A 19190-nucleotide genomic window follows, 5' to 3' on the forward strand; every position below is an offset into this window, starting at 1 on the left:
TGGATGTATATGTCCTGTGCTCACACTGGACACAGTTAAGCTTCTCCTGGTCTGGGGCCTGGAAGGGAGGAGAAAAGAATGCCTGGAGCATAACAGGTTGTGGGATGACGAGGGTATCTTAGGAAAATACCCTGATCCAGGGTAGAGTAAGGCACTGGCCAAGCCTGGAGTAAATTCCGGGAAAAAAGGGGCCACAGAGAGGGCCTGAAAATCTTCTATTCTCTTGAGAGAGGAGATGGCCAAGAGGAACACATTCTTAACTGTGAGGAACCTCAAAGGCACCTCGGTCAGAGGCTCAAATGAAGGCTCAGACAGCACCTCTAAGACAATGGCCAAGTCCGATGCAGACACTCTAGGTCGTCCTCAAGCCGTGGAGAATGCATGTCACCAAGCGGTTCTTACCCAGCGACTACACATCCTGAGGGGGGCATGTAAACCTTCAGGATGGAAGGAGTAAACCCAACAATCCACCTGATCTTTACATGATATTGCTGTGCAAGGGGACTATTTTGAAGGTAATAGTGTGTAAACAGAGATAAATTAAATACTAAGTAAATAAATAAGCAATTTATTACTTTCTTGTAAACAGAGCTTGTCTCAAAATATTTAGATTCCACCTCATATATATATATATATATATATATATATATATATATATATATATATATATATATATATATATATATTGTGTGTGTGTGTGTGTGTGTGTGTGTGTGTGTGTGTGTGTGTGTAATTTGTATTTTAAGAAGGGGGTAAGAATGGTATTATATGTCTATATTCTCTATAGACAAGAGACAAGCTCATGTCTTTATTAACTGCTACACTCTTTCTCTTTTTTATTCCCGTCTTCCCTCCTCCATTTTTCTCGTCTCCTTGTACTTGTAATCAGCATCGCTTCCAACCTCGCAGATGTAATCAACCCTGATTCACTCCCTAGTTCATTTATTTCAATTAACTTTTGTTTCTGTCCCCAGGAGAGCGAGTGAAGAGATGGAGTCAGATATACAAACTGGTGTGTGTGTGTGTGGTGTGTGAGTTCATGCATGGGTAATGAAATAGCGCTGGATTAGAAAGTGAGTCTGTGTGTATGAACCATACCTGTGGAGAAGCATGATGAAATAAAATTTCAGGAAATAGGGAATTAAAATATACTTCCCACAGCGTGTCTTCCTGTCTTTCGGTGTAACACACACACACACACACACACACACACACACACACACACACACACACACACACACACACACGTTTTATCCTATAGCAAGTTAATGCTTTACAACAGTGGTCCCCAACCTTTTTTGAGCTACGGACCGGTTTGATGTCGGACAATATTTTCACTGACAATAATAAGTTATGTATTCTTTCTGTGCGGCCCGGTACCAATTGGCCCAGGGTTTGGGGACCACTGCTTTACAACACCTGCACTCTATAGACAAAAAATGTTTGGACACCTTTTTTAATAAGATTGGTGTGTGCTGTTTGAATTTAATCTCACATTTACATTTGCTGTTATATTAATCTCCACTATTCTAAGAAGATGTTCCACTAGATTTTGTGAAATTTTGTGTGAGATTCTTTTAGCCACGAGGTCATTAGTAAGTTCAGATATTGATGTAGGTGAGATGAGGAGGCCTGGGGTGCAGTCAGCATTAAAATGCATTCATGTTCAATAGGGTTGAGGTTGTTTTAAAGCAGATCTTCATGGAGCTGGCTTTGTGCACAGGGGCATTATCATGCTGGATCAAGTTTGGGTCTACTATTTTATGCTACAGTATTTGAAAGATTCCTATACATTCCTATCCTCCAGCATGGTTTGGAGGAGAACCACAAATGGCTGGAAAAGTCCAAAAAAATCAGGTGTCCCAATACTTTTATTTCATATGTTGAAAAGTGCTGCTTCAGTCATTCTGCCTTCTGGAATGTTCTCTAAGGCATTTTGCAGCACTGTCTGAACTGGGTCAACACCTGATTTCTAATTATGACATTAATAACAAGGTAAATAGTTGTGTGAGTGGAGAAGCTCGTGCCCTTTCATTTACAAGATCTAACACCAAATCCTGACCTTTAGCCTTTACCTTTTCCTAAAGGTCCTACAGGAAATGGAATGTAAATACAAAAGCGAGTAAAGAAATCAAGTCGCATATTCCAAAGTGTTTCAGGCTTTAACTTTAAGGTAGAGGTTCCAAAGGGAAAAAAAAGTTCTCAGCAAGCGTTTGCTCCCTTGCCCAAGTTCCTGAGTGCTCAAGGTTAGCGCCCGAGCGAGAAGGTTGCGTTTCTTCAACTCAATCAAATTTTTAACTCTCGCCTAATCTCGAGGGTCGGAAAAGGTCACGGCGCTTGACGGCCGCGGAATAGAGATGAGGCCGTGGCTCCTGCTGTTGCAGGAGACCGATACACCTACACACCCGGCCTGAATGAGAAGCAGCGTTAGTGCGGATTAGCCACGTCCTTTGACTCCTTCTTCTCCTCTAAGTGCTGATTTGAAGAATTTTAGATGAGACTGATGTGCTTTGGCGAGGATTCGTGCTCGCCGCTCACTTTTTTTTCATTCTTTTTTGTTGAAATTTTTAAGCTCTACTTGTGAAGAAGGGCTGGCGAATTAGCACCGAGTTCAATCAAGGAAATAAACAATGAGTTGCTTTTGTCATTTCTCGATTTCCAGACATGCGTCACTGTTCCAGATTTTTTTCAAACGTAATACACTTAGACGTGTCTCAGGCGAGCTCTCGCTGTTGACCAATGCTGAGCTAATGCACTCGAGCATCCTGTATTCCTGAAGAGCTCCACTTTCCTTTGTCTCTCTCCATCTACACCTCTCAGGCTGCATATATACACACTCACACTCCATCTCTGTTTCACCTTCCTCCTTCCATCGTCTCATTTTCTCTTCTTTATATCAGTGACAGTGATCCTAACCGAGCTCAACGTGTTACCATGGCACAAGGAGAAACGGGCAAATTAAACAGACGTGCGAGCGAGATAAAAAGAGAAAAGATATCCCCAGTCCATTTGGCTCTTTTCTTTCAACAAAATTTTTTTTCCCCTTTTTTTTTCTTTATTCGGCTGCAACACGTATGTCGCCATCAATAATGCAGCAGCTTTCTTTTTCCACTCTGAACGCCCGGTGTTTGACGAGCCCAAGCCGGTTGAGAATCTCTCACACACCACACACCACACAGGACTAAACGAAAGTCTCGGTGGTGCACATTAAACTCACCGCTGCTCATTAGCTCCTAACAGGGCTCGCAAATGACTTCATCATTAGCTGTTTTATGGTGCGAGTCCTAAAGCGTTTTACGAGAAAGCCATAAACTCACCTCGTTATTTACACAGGTGAGGTTTTATTTATTTCATTATTGTTCTCCTTGATAGGGCATTTACCGTTAATGGTGCTGTAATGTGCAATATTGTTCGAGGCTTTTTAGGACTAAACAGCGCATCGTCGCCATCGGAATTCATGTACATCCCATTGTTTTCTATTAGCCGAGGTTTTAAGAGAGAGTTTTGACACTTATTTACAGTGTATGAAAGCACTGTTGATGATGTTTCATGCCACGGAACGGAAGTGTAGTCTTTTCGACAGTGCAAACTAGCAATGGTAAGATTTAGCGATTCGCATCTGCCCATCAGCATAAAAGTAAACGATGTGATGCATCGATGTATAAGTGTTCATCAGGTATAAGTTGGCATTTGTATCATGATGCATCGTTTTTTTTTTTACATATTTAGTTTATTTATATATAATTATTAGTAGATGCGCTATACTTTTTTAGAAAATGATCAATAATTTGATATGTAGATCGATTTCTCGTCGCTAAGCTGTTTCTCGAGCGCGTTCTCTCAGCACCGCTGCTGCTACATGAATATGACGTATTACAACATAACGGAGACCGAGACGTGTCCTGAGAGTCCCATAGAATACAGATTAACATGGCAGAGGTAGAGCTGTAACTTCCTGCACACAGAACAGGAAAATAACGTCAGTTTTTCTTTCTTTTTTTTTTTTTTTTTTTTTCCTGCATTATAAAGCGTGTTTGTGAAAGGGGCCATGCGTTAAAAGTCAGAAGGCACTTGAGTAAATTGATGATTTGCTGTCTGTCTGAAACAAAGAAATAGAAGTGAACTATCTGTACTAAATTGAATTGCAGCGCGTGATATTTTTTCCATTGCATCCACCTCAGTTATGAAGATGCACCACCCTGAAACAAACACAATGACAAAGTAACTAAACAAGGAAACAATGAGACAAGCGAACAAGATGAGCATAACCAGAATCATAGACAGCAACTAACAATGACATCGTGTAAAACAAACACAAAACAGTGACTGGGGTGCAAGGTGGGACTTAATACTAGTGCTCATTAACAGAAATTGTGACACCCATGCAAAAACAAATCATTGCGGTGCCATCGCTGGTGGGAAACGCTGGATCTCCGAAACTTTGTCTTCCTGATGTCTTGTTGTCTTACAGCAAAGTTCTTCCGCTCTTACCCCACAAAAAAACTGTGAACGACTTGTTGCAGCATTGCCGTAAACTTTGCCAAATCATCTCACATGTCTCTGTGGCAGATTTGCCCAGTTTCACGCAAAATTTTACATTTGCTCTTTGTTCTAACTTGCTGTTCACGATGAAATCGCAAATGTAGTGATGCACATGTTCAGAACAGCAACTCTTAGCACAGCTCCAGATTTAAACATTATGTCTTTGGCACACTGGCTTTTGAAGGCCGGTGCTCCCTGTGACTGTGCATGCAGCCTTGTGCTGCCATCGGTTGGCGTTTTACAAAACAAGTTTTAAAACTTGTTGATTCCAGCTCATATTTAAGGAACACTCTTTATTTGTGTACACTCATTGTGGCGATAGAAGTCAAATTCTATTATACTCTATGGACAACAGTTTGAGGACAACTCACCATAAGATTTGTGTGCTTTTTGAGCATCCCATTCCACTCCACACTTCTGGTAAGATATTCCTCTAGATTGTGCCACAGAGTGTTAGTAAAGTCAGGTAGTCTGATGTAGGTTAGGTAAGGAGGCCTGGGGTGCAGTCAGCATGAAACATTCATTGTGTTCAATAGGGTAGGGGTCAGAGCTCTATAGCAGGAGATCCTTCACTCCAACACATGTAAAGCATATCAGATTCGAGCTGGTTTGCGCACTAATTTCAGTCCTTGTCAAGTCAAGTCAAGTCAAGTCAAGTCAAGTCAAGTCAAGTTTATTTCTATAGCGCTTTCACACCAGACATTGTCTCAAAGCAGCTTTACAGAAATCAACAGTGAAGGTGAATGATGTGTATTTATCTCTGATGAGCAGCTGTGGTGACTGGCGCAAGGAAAAACTCCCTTAGACTCAAAAGGGAACTCATCCTCATTTGGGTGACATCAAGAATTTGATCATACATTTTTCAACAAAACAGAACACTGGAGAGTGAGAACTAACATGAGCACTGGAGTATAAGATTATAAATACAGTCGAACCCACTTATCTCGATCTCGGTTAACTCGACAAACCTATTAAGTCGACATTTTTAAAGTGGAACCGGCAAATTCTCGCTTTGTCTTAGCATTTTTAATTGGTTATGTCGATTTCTTTATGTCACCGAACCCTAATATTTCGAGCACAAAGGGGGGCAAATTTGCCACTTAACGTTGTTTATGTCAGGAATCCCCCTGCCACGCCCCCTTCGGCAGCAGCATTCCCCGAAGCACCCTGCTTCTTCTCTCGTGCGCTCCTCGCAGTCATGCTGATCACACACACCTGACTCTCATTCACTCACTCATCCCATCTCTTATTTAAGCCCCTCACCTCCACACACTTGCGGTCCGTTATTGTTTGTGCATGATCGTATGTGTTGGTTCATGGCAGTCTGTGTAATCGCGTATATGTATCCCGCTACGTACCCTTCTTCTCGGACTCCGCATTCTCTCAACGGCACCCCGGATTACCCCGATCCTGCTGTTTTCCATGTTCACGCTGTCTGCATCACGTTTATCCGTTGCTGCCCAGCGCTGCGCTTTCCATAGCGCGGATCTGTGGATTCTCTACACCAACTGTCTCTGCTTTCACAGAACTTCGTGGACTGCGCTCCGGAGCGCACCACTGGTTATTACTGCTTCTCTACAAGTATTGGTGGATTATCTCCTGAGTATTCTCAATAAACTTTGTTTGCGTTTACTTCGGCTTCCGCCTCCTTATCCACATTACAGGTTTTCTCGATCCGCATGACCAATCAATCAAATCGCGGCAACGCTGTTGTGTAAAAAAACCTCCAAAACCACGTGCATGCACACTCATTTAATAACGCACATCATGTACATAAAGAAATTTCAAGCACGTTAATATATTGCCGCCATATTGGTTTTCGTTTATCTGGATCATCGGTTATCTTGATGCTTTTTGGCATCCCCTAGGCCGGCGACATAACCGGGTTCAACTGTAATGTTTTTTCTACAGTCTTATACAGTCTTTATGGTTATAAAACTAGGAGCTACTGAGCTCAACATTTGTGATCATCACAGATCCAGCATCAGCTTCTCTATGCCAGAGCCTTTAAACACTCCAGGAGGTCCAGTGTCAAAACTTCACACATGTAATGGGATCCAATTGGCACTGGTACGTCCCTAGATGGTACAGGATGTTTGCATCTACTCCTTCAAAGGTCCATAATCTTAATGAGGTGGGACGTGACTGGAGCTGGCCAAACCTCAAGATGCCTTGGGATGGGGAGAGAAAGAGATGTAGTGGAGAGGAATTAGCGTAGCTGCTGTTCATGATATTAACAGCACAAGTTGATAATGTGCATGCGATCAGATGTTCTGGAGCACAAGGTTATGATGTGAGACGTATGTTATGTGAAGGCTTTGCTAAAAAGATACGTTTTTTAATCTGCACTTAAACTGGGTGAGTGTGTCTGAACCCCGAACACCGTCAGGAAGACTATTATAGAGTTTAGGAGCTAAATGTGAGAATGATATACCGCCTTTAGTGGACTTTGCTATCCTCGTGTACTTATATGTGTAACTGTCTCTAAACAGATGTAAACTCGTGGTGTTGAGGGTACTGCATGCGATTATCTCCCCATCAGCAGCAATTAATGGTCCAATCCGCGATTAACATCATTTACATGCAGATAATTGGGGCTGATGTAGAAGTGGAACAAACACAATCAGGTTTTTTTTTACTAGATGAAAAAAGAAGTGATAAAAGAACAAAGAAAACAAAGAACAAAGATAATGAAAGCAAATAAAAACCGGTGGTTATTAGTTAATTAGCTGTTCAAAAGATGCTCCATCCCTGCTGGTAGGATGTGTGGGTTTTTATCTTTCCTCTGTGTTTTTTCAATGTTAGCCTGAAAGAGGTAGAGAAAGAGAGAGAGAGAGAAAGAGAGAGAGAGAGAGAGAGAGCTCATCACTGATGAAGCAAACATTGACTTAATCTATTGGATAAAGTAGTTAGCAGGAGGAGAAGATGTGCTCAGGGAAACGGGCAGGTAATCAACTCGGAGACGAACGGATTATCAGATTTTACAGTGCAGCACCACTGAATTCTACATTCTGATTATTCTAAAGGTGTTGCTTCGTTTTCCAGAACAGCAGCTCGCGCATTAATGCTGCACAAAGCATTAAATCCTCGACGAATAAATATTATAATATTATAATCCTTAGCAAATTGTTTTGTTAAGAGAGGAAGAAAATCTGATATATGGCCGTATATAAACATATGTATAAAATGATCAATATACACTATATTGCCAAAAGTATTGGGACACCTGACCTTTGCTGCTATATGTGGTTTCTTTCCAAACTGTTACCACAAATCTGGAGGCACTCAATTGTACAGGACGTCTTAAGATGCGCTCTAATACAATTTAGCATTCACCTGAACCGAACCTGTTCCAGCATGGCAATGCCCCTGTGCACAAAGTAAGCTCCTTAAAGATATAATTTACATGGTTTAAAGAGGGGATCTCTCTAAATCTCATCCCTACTGAACAACTTTGGAATGAATTGAAACGCTGACTGCACTTCAGGCCTCCTCACCTCACCCACATCAGTACCTGCCTTTCATAACACCAATGTGGCTGATGAACATAAATATGCATAAGCACACTCCAAAATGAAACATCTTCCCAGAAGAGCGAAAGAAATTATTAGAGGAAATTTGGACTAAATGTGGAATGCAATGCTTGAAAATCACATGCCGTACTTAGGACCAAGTGTCCGCAAACTTTTGCCAATATGGTGTTTGTGAGCATATATGAACATATTTGTAATTCGCTTGAGACTTATATAATAAATTATGTGTAAAAACATAAAAAAAAAATTTTTTTTCAACATTATCTAATGTTTCTATACTGCACATATGTAGGGTACAAATACTTTAATATATTGGCCTCGGCGCCACTTGCTTGATTGTAGTGTATCATGTACTGGAGCTGAAACTCTGAATTTAAAACAGTCGTATTGAAGTAACTGGGAAATTTCCACACCTTGTATAGTGCTTTGAGAATTGAGGACCATGTAACGTAGAATTTATTGCACTATTCAGCATCGTTACAGCAGAGAATCTCGACTGCTTGCACTTTTTTTTAACACTGTGCTCCTTCAGGAACAAATCGATGTATTTCTTCTCAGCATGAAAACTTCAGCATGGCCTCAGCGCTCCGTCGTCCCGCGGCTTGAAACGCATCGTGCGCATCACTCATATCAATTGAAACACACGAGGGGATCCCCAAGCGGGACGTCTGTGTGTTTTTTTCCTCTGTCCTAGTTCCGTTCTTGTCTACTGATCAAGTACAACGTGATAGGAATAATGACAAAGCACAAACCGGATCAATCTTTGCTCTTTTGTAGTGGATCCTCACAACACTAAAAACAAGGGTTCAGACTTTTTTAGGGGGTTAAAACGTTTTTCTCATTTTGTCTCACTATGTGCAGAACTGCATATAAAGCCTTTGAAAAATTCACATATTAGTCTATTAAGGTGAAACAGATTTCATATTGTCGAAAGGTTTTCTACCTACAATGCTGCTCGACTTCCTGCTAGATAGTGGTTTTTCCTTTTTCACTTTCTTCATCCACTTAAAGAATGATGTGGCAGCTCTTTAGTGCCTTAAGCTACGACCCTGTCCCTCAAAAATGCCTTTAATTATTATTTACTATAATTATTATTAAAACACCTCATACATCTCATACTCATGCATTTCTATACTGCCCATGTGTCATTAGGGGTCAGAAACAGCAAACCTTCCAGCAAAACCTGAGTCCTTTAGTCCACAGAACGTCTTTGACACATGAATCTGTTGCTGAAGTTAACTCAAGACTCTAAATCTATGCTTTCTGGGTCCACAGACCTTTTTTAAATAAGAGAGTTTTCAAAAAGCTGAAACAACATCCCCCCTTGACTGTGGATGCTGCTTCATTCCAGCCGTCTTTCTCCTCTCAATTTTTTTAAATTTACTTTCTATCAAAGAAAAAGAAACAAAACATTTCCATTAGATGTATGTCAGACATTATATAACTGAATGCACTTATATAAAAACACATGTATATGTATATATATCAGTATATGCCCATATATACATATACACTTCCCTTTCAGGAACTCGAGCTGTGTCAGGACGTTTTAAGAACGCGACTGAATAAATAGTCAAATAATAAAGTCAAAATAGTAGGCAGGCTGTCACCGGCAGGGTGACGTCATGACCAAGAAGTTTTAAACGCACATGGAGTGAAGCTGGCTTTAGCTTCTGTTTGTTCATGAAGCGCTCTGTGTAAAATTTAATGTTGTTGTCAAAAATGCAAACTGCGGTGTAATCCATTGTTGTTGGGTTTAAGGATTATGGCTATAGTGTCATGCCGGAGGTCAGTCTCGAGAGACTGATACCCTAAAGGGAGCATCTGGCGGCCTGGATAGCTCTGCCAGACATGTCTCGATGGGTCCTGAGCACTGTAGAGTGAGGCTATTCGATTCAGTTCCGGTCTCGTCCGTCCCCGTCGAACTGGCTCTGTCCCACTCTGGTGGGAAGCGAGCAGGCTCTAGTCATGGAACAAGAAGTAGACTCTCTCCTGAGGAAGGAAGCCATCAAGGTGGTCCCTTCCTCAGACAGAGGGCCCGGGTTCTAAAGCCGGTACTTCATAGTTCCCAAAAAGGACGGCGGGTTGACGGTGGGCTGCGTCCTATCCTCGTTCCCAAAGCATTCTGACACAGCTCGAGAAAGGGAACGGGTCTAGGTTACTTATGTAACCCTAGTTCCCTGAGGGAACGAGACGCTGCGTCTCTATGCCACACCTCTGGAGTCCCGTTAGCAATTATTTCTCGGTTACAGAAACTGAAGCCGGCTTCACTCCATGTGCTTTTTATACTTCCTGGTTGTGACGTCACCCCACCGGTGACAGCCTGTCTCTAATTTTGACTGCACACATTATTCAGAGCGTGGACAACACAGTCGGGTAAAGGGAATGATCTCTCAATAAATTTTGATTCAAAAATAAAATTAGGTTTTGTTGCATATTTGGTCCATTTTTCCAAGTACAAAGCAATTTAATTCAGTTTGTGATTTACAAATGCTGTTATTTGCTCCATTTTATGACTGTCCATTGTGATTTCCATCAATTCCTAGGACTCTTCTATGACAATAATTTTTCGGTACAGTAAAACTCTCAAACATCAACAGCAAAATGTAAAATGTAAAATATTTATCTCTTTTTAACCATTTGTGGGGTATTTCACCAAAACTATCCTGATTTCTCAACCCCCACATGTACTTTCTGTTTAAACAAACAGGTTTAGCTTCCAAAGCTTCAATGCTAATTTTGAAATCCTTGCCATCACACACATCATCTTGTAGAGTACATCGCAAACAATTCAAGCCTCTGCTGTAACTCAGTGTTCGCTCGTTTTGTGGCAGCAATAGAGAGCCTGCTGGCATGAACTGCTCAAGACTTCCTTCCTTCCATGTAAATGTAGCCATGTGCGCTTGTTTTCATCAGGTGTTTCTTGTATGTGATTTTTTTATAACTCTTGTTTTAATTCACAGCGCAGGCAGGGTGGAGTGGGTGGAGAAGAGTGGCAGAAGAGAAATGTGATAGAAGAGTATCTGCAAGAGTGAAAGGGAAAGTTTATAGGACTGTGGTGAGACCTGAGATGTTGTATGGATTAGAGACAGTGGCATTGAGTAAAAGACAGGAGGTGGAGCTGGTGGTAGCAGAGCTGAAGATGTTGAGATTTTTGTTGGGGGTAATGAGGATGGATAGGATTAGAAACGAGTTTATTAGACGGACAGCGCATGTAGGATGTTTTGGAGACAAAGTGAGGGAGGCGAGATTGAGATGGTTTGGACATGTGCAGAGGAGGGACATGGAGTATATTGGAAGGAGAATGCTGAGGATGGAGACACCAGGAAGAAGGAAAAGAGGAAGACCAAGGAGGAGGTTTATGAATATGGTGAAGGAAGACATGCAGGTGGTTGGTTTGAAAGAGGCAGATGTAGAGGACAGGGGGGTATGGAGACGGATGATCTGCTGTGGCGACCCCTATTAGGAGAAGCCAAAAGAGGAAGAAGTTCTTATTTATAGCCTGTCTCACTTTCAAATTTCTTTGTGTATAAAAACCCATTTTTTTCCATTGCCTTATTGCAAAGTAACTTGTTCAGTCTCTGTTAGTTACCAAGACATTTATATTTTGTTTCATGTTTCACATTTCCCCGGCCCTTGAACTTGTTTCTGTTTTTTAATATTTGTTTTAGTTCAAGCCCCAATAGTGTTGCTTGACAATCGCTAGATTTTTGCCTGTTCTACATTTTTTATTTTTGCCTGCATTTTCTACTCAAATTTGACTTTGAAATATTAAAAAGTTAAAGTAAAGTCTCCCCAAATGGAAAAACTTTTGGCATGTTAATTGATGGTTAATGCAGTGTTGTGGTGTACAATTTGATTTAAATTTTAGGAAATAAAAGCCAACAAATCAGCTGTTTTTGGCTTTTCACTAACATGTGTCTTGGTGTTGAGGACTAGAGCATCTTTAAGCCTACATTCAATATGAGTCAAGTACTGTTCAAATCAGATACTCTAAGACTTTATCTGAAATCATATTGGAATTGGTGACTTTTAGCTTGTTTTACAGTAAGGTATCTATACTTTTACTTAAGTATGATTTTTAGATACTATTTAAACTTCTGCTGTTTATTATAATAAATGCACTTGCTGTTATTTTATTATCTTGCTTACCAGATGACATTTAGACTCAACAGAATACCAATATGTCCCAGAATGTAAAATAAATAAATGTTATCTGTAGTTACATTGCATTTTTTTTAAATACTGACATATACGGACAACTTTTTCCTCCATATTTGTTTTTCTCACCCTGAGTTGTGTCCCTGTTGGTCAGCTAAACATCACTCTGTGCCTCTCTGCCTCTGAACCTAAATAAAGGTTACTTCGCTTTTTTCCAACCTTCTGCTGTGACAGAAATACATCATTGGAAAAGCTTTTAAAAATCTATTACATGTACAAGGGGTGCTGGCATGAATGAAAAAAAAAAAACACACCTAGTCTGAAAGCAGCCATTAGATAAATAGGGAACAAACATAACTCAGGATCAAGCTGGAATTTTGCTACAGGCCTCAACTGCTATACTGAGTGAGTTATAGTGGAGCAATACATAGGAAAAAAGTGTTACACTAATTAACATGGATGGGGTTAAAGGGGCTGGATGTGTTCACTTTTAGTTAAGAAAACTGAGAGGAAAAACGTGTGGATTCAGAGATGGGTTGATGCACTGGTTTGTAAACTTGAGGGTGGAGCTACAGGAAATGAGTGGGAAGGATAACACAACTGTGCAGAGATTTACTAACAAGTTTCAGTGATTGATGAAGCTGATAAAAGTGGGAGAGATGATTGCTGAGACAGGGAGATGGATGGATGGATGGATGGATAGATAGATAGATAGATGGATGGGCATGCTTTAATGTAAAAAGTGAAACCAAAAAGAAACCACCAGAAGACTTCACGGTTCACAAAAACTGATAGAAAATGTACAGTAAATCACTGCACTACAATTGTACTACATTGTACAAAAGTCCTTATTTAACTTCTTTATCTTATGTGATGCACACAACTGCTATTTGCTCTACCATGCACTCTCACAATGTACAGTACAGACCAAAAGTTTGGACACACCTTCTCATTCAAAGAGTTTTCTTTATTTTCATGACTATGAAAATTGTAGATTCACACTGAAGGCATCAAAACTATGAATTAACACATGTGGAATTATATATGGAATTATATACATAACAAAAAAGTGTAAAACAACTGAAAAATTTCATTTCTAGGTTCTTCAAAGTAGCCACCTTTTGCTTTGATTACTGCTTTGCACACTCTTGGCATTCTCTTGATGAGCTTCAAGAGGTAGTCACCTGAAATGGTCTTCCAACAGTCTTGAAGGAGTTCCCCGAGAGATGCTTGTCACTTGTTGGCCCTTTTGCCTTCAATCTGCGGTCCAGCTCACCCCTAAACCATCTCGATTGGGTTCAGGTCCGGTGACTGTGGAGGCCAGATCATCTGGCGCAGCACCCCATCACTCTCCTTCTTGGTCAAATAGCCCTTGATGCCTTCAGTGTGACTCTACAATTTTCATAGTCATGAAAATAAAGAAAACTCTTTGAATGAGAAGGTGTGTCCAAACTTTTGGTCTGTACTGTATGTACATTACTGATCTGCCATAGTGTTATATTTGATCGGTATAGTCTTGTCTATAAGCTAAATGTATAGTGTTATTTATGTCTGTACTTTTGCAAAATCATCAACAGCTGGGACCAAATTCCTTGTGTGTGTCGACACACCTGGCCAATAAAACTCATTCTGAGTCTATTTACCGTAGTGAATTTCACCACCAGCACATCTGGGAAATATTTTTTGTTTTTTAAGGTAAAGATTATACTGAAGTATAATTCTATGTCTTTTTTTCTGAGATAGAAAAAAAAAATTACCTCATCAGGCTGATTTTTCCTTTTATATCTAAAAATATTTATTCATTACTTTTGATATAGGATGATATTATTTTAGGGAAGCAGGAAAAAGGTCAACAAGTTGAAATCGGACATAAAGCTATGTGGTGATTACTGTATTGTGCAGACACATTGTGCTATTTGTATATTTAGCATTGTGGTATTTGAAACTGCTTCTGAGACCACCGATCAATGAGTAAAACTCCTTGATATATTTATTACAACAAAGGCTTATCAACTTCAGGCTCATGACTCAACATGGGTTCTCCAAAGAGATCGAATTCTGAACCAAACTCTTTATTTTAGAAGTACAGTATGCATAAGTGGATTTGTGGCATATTTTCAAAATGACCATAAAAACTTGGCTACAAATGTCATTAAGTTTCATTCAAATGCTTATAATTTTTTTTTACATTTTAGTTATTAACCTTTATTCAATCTGGAGCTTGTATTAAACCCGACACAAAACGTGCAACATGCTGACATGCTAATCAAAGCCTTTACACCAGACGACGGGAAGCCGGTTTCAGGGAGTCAAATCATTTATGGATCAGTAGAATTACAGACCTGCAAAATAGAATCACAATATAAAAAAAAAATAATTAAGTATAATTTAGGAAACATAGTGAAATCAGGGGTCCAAGCACTAACAAGCAGCAGCGAACATATCTATATTGATGAGGTGAGAAAAGAGAAACAACAAAACTAGCAAATGTAGAAATACAATGAACAAAACTTTCAAAACACACACACACACACACACACACACACACACACACACACACACACATACATACACACACACAGATAATCATGTTTTAAAATACTTGAGTAAAGGTTGAAGTACTGATTATACTTTTTTACTCAAGTGAAAGTAAAGACATTTTGGCTCTGACATGTACTTAAGTAAAATGTAGTTATTACTTCTAACTGTTTTAGTGTCACGTTGGTAACTGGACCTCACATCATATTAATATTAGGGCTGTCAATCAAATTAAATATTTTATCGCAACTTAATCGCACATTTCTATCTGTTCTAAATGTACCATATATTAATACTTCATGTTTTTATTACTTTAAGCAACATAGACATGGAGAAATATTGATGCTTTATGCAAATGTATGTTTATTATTAGTGAAACCAAACTCAATATAGAGCATGAAGACAAAATATTCTTGTAAATCTTTTATAGTAATAATGGGGTTTAAATTACGTAAATCATCAGGACACCAAACGGAACCTTTGCTATGTTTCCACACGGACGGTTAATGAGGTGATACCGGAGAAACTGCACCGCCTCAAGTCAAGTCAAGAAGCTTTTAGCATAGTCATACCGATTTATAGTATGGTTTTATGGGATTTATGGTATAATTAATACTGATTTATGTCATAATCAGAGAATAGCAGAGAAAGACATTTCACCAAATGAATGGATTAAAACTAAAGTAACCAGCCGGTTTTGAAAATGTAAGAAGTAGAAAGTACAGATATTTGTGTAAAAATGTAATGAGTAAAAGTAAAAAGTAAAAATAAATAGTGAAGTAAAGTACTGATACCAAAAAAATCTACTTAAGTACAGTAACAAAGTATTTGTACTTTATTACTTTCCACCTCTGCACACAGACCATGTTAAAAAGCAGACTAATCATGAATGAAACTTAGAACGGGTGTCTTACAATCGGTAACAAACCAATGAGTGGACAGAGGAGACAGAAAAAGAAAACCAGAAGCGACAGCTAGCTAGATTTTGCTTTTTTACGTTCTACCGTACATTGTTTCAAATACAATACATAATTGTGATGAACATTGCAGTAGAAAATGTCCAAGGGAATATTTTTTCATAGTGTATGTCATTTCAAACCAACAGACAAGCAGGAAAGAAATAGCGCTTCCAACAGTAATGAGAAAAGCAGTCAATCGATCCTGTCTAGTTCCTGATGCGTGTACATTTGTCACACGCAAATATCCTTCTATCTCGCATTTACTATCAGCTAATCAATAGTCAGTAAAGCTTCTACGATGCTCGACACGTGCTGACATGCTGCTATAAAACTTGACTTGATTTAACACCTCGGCTTTTCCATTGTCGTATCAGACAAAGATGAGGTGGAGCAAAAGAAGAAGAAAAAAAGAAGCTTCAGCTCTAAGTTCCACGGGGAGGCTTTAAAATACACACTTTGCTTCGATTTACATGATTCTCACAAAGCCCTGTAAGCAGAGGGATTTGCATTGAGCAACTCTAGAGCCGGATGGTGGCATATATTGATGTTTAACACCAAGATCTTGCCAATCTTCACTCTGTTTAAGACGAATCTGTCTGTTCTTCTTGCTGTAATGTAGATGGGAAAAAGCAATGCATGAGACATCTAAAGTAAATTATAAACCCAATTAAAAACAAGTTGGGACACTGTACCATTCTAAGGATTTTAAGGACCATTTTAATTTTGAATTTAATGGCTGCGACACGGCTCAAAAAAGATGGAACAGGTAGCAGTTTACCAGTAGACTTACCCGACTTAATCCACCTCTTAATACCACCACTATCACATCGTAATTATAGAAACAACGCGTAGCTTCACAGAGAGAGAGGCATTTCGCATATGGAAGGTGAATACCATTTTACTAAAGCAAGCTCCAAACCTCTACACTACAACCACAACATCATCTGGAGCAGTTCAGAATCAATATTTATCTAATAACATAAAAAAAAATAAAAAATGTAAAATAATACAACCTACTCACCAGAGATGCATAATCACTGCTCTAAAAGTAGCAAACAAACCAATTCCCAGGCTGAGACAAGCTAGCTAGCTTCGGGGTTGGCCAACCTCTCCTCACGATGTCTAGCTTTTCTGGAAAAGTCTGTCTTTAAAATGGATTTTTAAGAATGTCCAAAATCAGATCAATTTCTTCTCCTCTGTCAGCCATTGTGGCGTAAAAAAGTCTAACTCAGATGTATTAATGTGTGCAGACCACTACAGATGTGTTTTGCCAGTCGAACTTGGCTGTAACAGTTTCCCTCTGACCAGCCAATCAGAGGACGGAAAAATGCTGATGCTATTCTGGACCAGCTAGCTGGCGCTGTGAGGCAAATTTGAAATTTGATTGGTTAAAGAAACAGACCCATTGCTAATATAGTCTAAGGTACATCAGCCAGCACTACTGATTGTGAAGACCCTGGGCAAATTAAGTTGACATGGCAGCACATAGAGGCTGAAATTTGATTGGACAAAAAATCCAACATCCACATACACGTACTAGAAGCAGTGCAGCCGAGAGAAATGCTACGAAATGAGAATAGACTGTTGAGAATAAATTAATACAATTTCATTGAACAAATATTAGAATTTAGTATTGTGTAGCATCGTGCTTTCTGTCCGTATACATATGGGAACTGAGGAGACCTGTTGCTGAGGTTTTGGGAAAGGAATGTTTTTCCATATGTGCCTGATACCTGATACAGGATTGCAGCTGCTCAACAGTTCTGGGTCTCCTTTGTTGTATTTTTTGTTTCATGATGTTTCATTCAAACCAAATGTTTTCAAATGGTTCAAGTTTTAGAGTGCAGGCAGGTCAGTACAGCACCTGAACTCTTCTACTCCAAAGTCATGCTATTAACAACGCAGACGGCGGTGACGGTCAGAGCCGAGTTGTGTAGTGCAATAAACTGAGTGAAAAAGAAGAAATTAGTCCATCCATTAAAACACCAAGTAAATGAATTCGATGGGGCTTGATTACAGCCTAGATATAAAGCTATTACTCACAAGCACACACACAGCAACGTATTCAGAAAAAGAGTCACAGAAAAGATTTATTTAACTACGTAATTTCCTTTCAGTCATGTGACCTTAAACAAATAATTATTTCTGCTTCTGCCTGTAGACTGCCGAATTTCTAAATGATTTTAATATTATCATTCTTTTGCAATATATTTTACAATTTTTATCTGTGAATACTTTGAAGGCACTAAAATAATTTAAAAGAAGCAAACAAATACACCAATGAGCAAATAAATAATTAAACAAACCAGTAAACAACCAAAAAACTAAGTAGATAAATAAGAGGAAAAGAGGAAGGCCAAGGAGGAGGTTTATGGATGTGGTGAGGGAAGACTTGCAGGTAGTTGGGCAGATGTACAGGACGGGGGGGTATGGAGACAGATGATCTGCTTTGATGACCCCTAATGGGAGAAGCCGAAAGAAAAAGAAGGAAAAAAATACATTTATTTGTTTGTATTATTTATTTACTTGTCTGCTTTCTTATTTTATTTCTTATTTATTTGATTATTTGCTTATTAATGTATTTCATTATTTATTTGCTTGCTTGTTTATTCATTTATTTAGCTAACTTCTTTATTTGTTTATTTACTTGTATAACTGTTCATTTATTGTTTTGTTTACTTGTTTGCTTGCATACTTATTTGCTAGTTGAATTGCTTGTTTTACATTTATTTATTTACTTAACTCTTAGTTTATTTGTTTAATTACAAACCATGGCAAATAATCAAATAAACTTCAACTTCAAAGAAAATAAGAAAGCAGACAAGTAAATAAATAATACAAACAAATAAATGTTTTTTTCTTCTTCTTCTTCTTCTTGTTCTTCTTCTTCTTTCGGCTGCTCCCATTAGGGGTCGCCACAGCGGATCATCTGTCTCCATACCCCCCTGTCCTCTACATCTGCCTCTTTCACACCAACTACCTGCATGTCTTCCCTCACCACATCCATAAACCTCCTTCATGGTCTTCCTCTTTTCCTCCTTCCTGGTGGCTCCATCCTCAGCATTCTCCTACTGATATACCCCATGTCCCTCCTCTGCACATGTCCAAACCATCTCAATCTCTCCTCCCTCACCTTGTCTAGAAAACATCCTACATGCGCTGTCCCTCTAATAAACTCATTTCTAATCCTGTCCATCGTCACTCCCAACGAAAACCTCAACATCTTCAGCTCTGCTACCTCCAGCTCCACCTCCTGTCTTTTACTCAATGCCACTGTCTCTAAACATACAACATCTCAGGTCTCACCACAGTCCTATAAACTTTCCCTTTCACTCTCACAGATACTCTTCTATCACAAATCACTCCTGCTATCACTCTTCTCCACCCACTCCACCCTGCCTGCACTCTTTTCTTCACTTCTCTAACACACTCTCCATCACTTTACACTGTTGACCCC

The sequence above is a fragment of the Silurus meridionalis genome, chromosome 22 (genome assembly GCF_014805685.1).
Source record: "Silurus meridionalis isolate SWU-2019-XX chromosome 22, ASM1480568v1, whole genome shotgun sequence".
In the NCBI taxonomy this organism is placed as follows: domain Eukaryota; kingdom Metazoa; phylum Chordata; class Actinopteri; order Siluriformes; family Siluridae; genus Silurus; species Silurus meridionalis.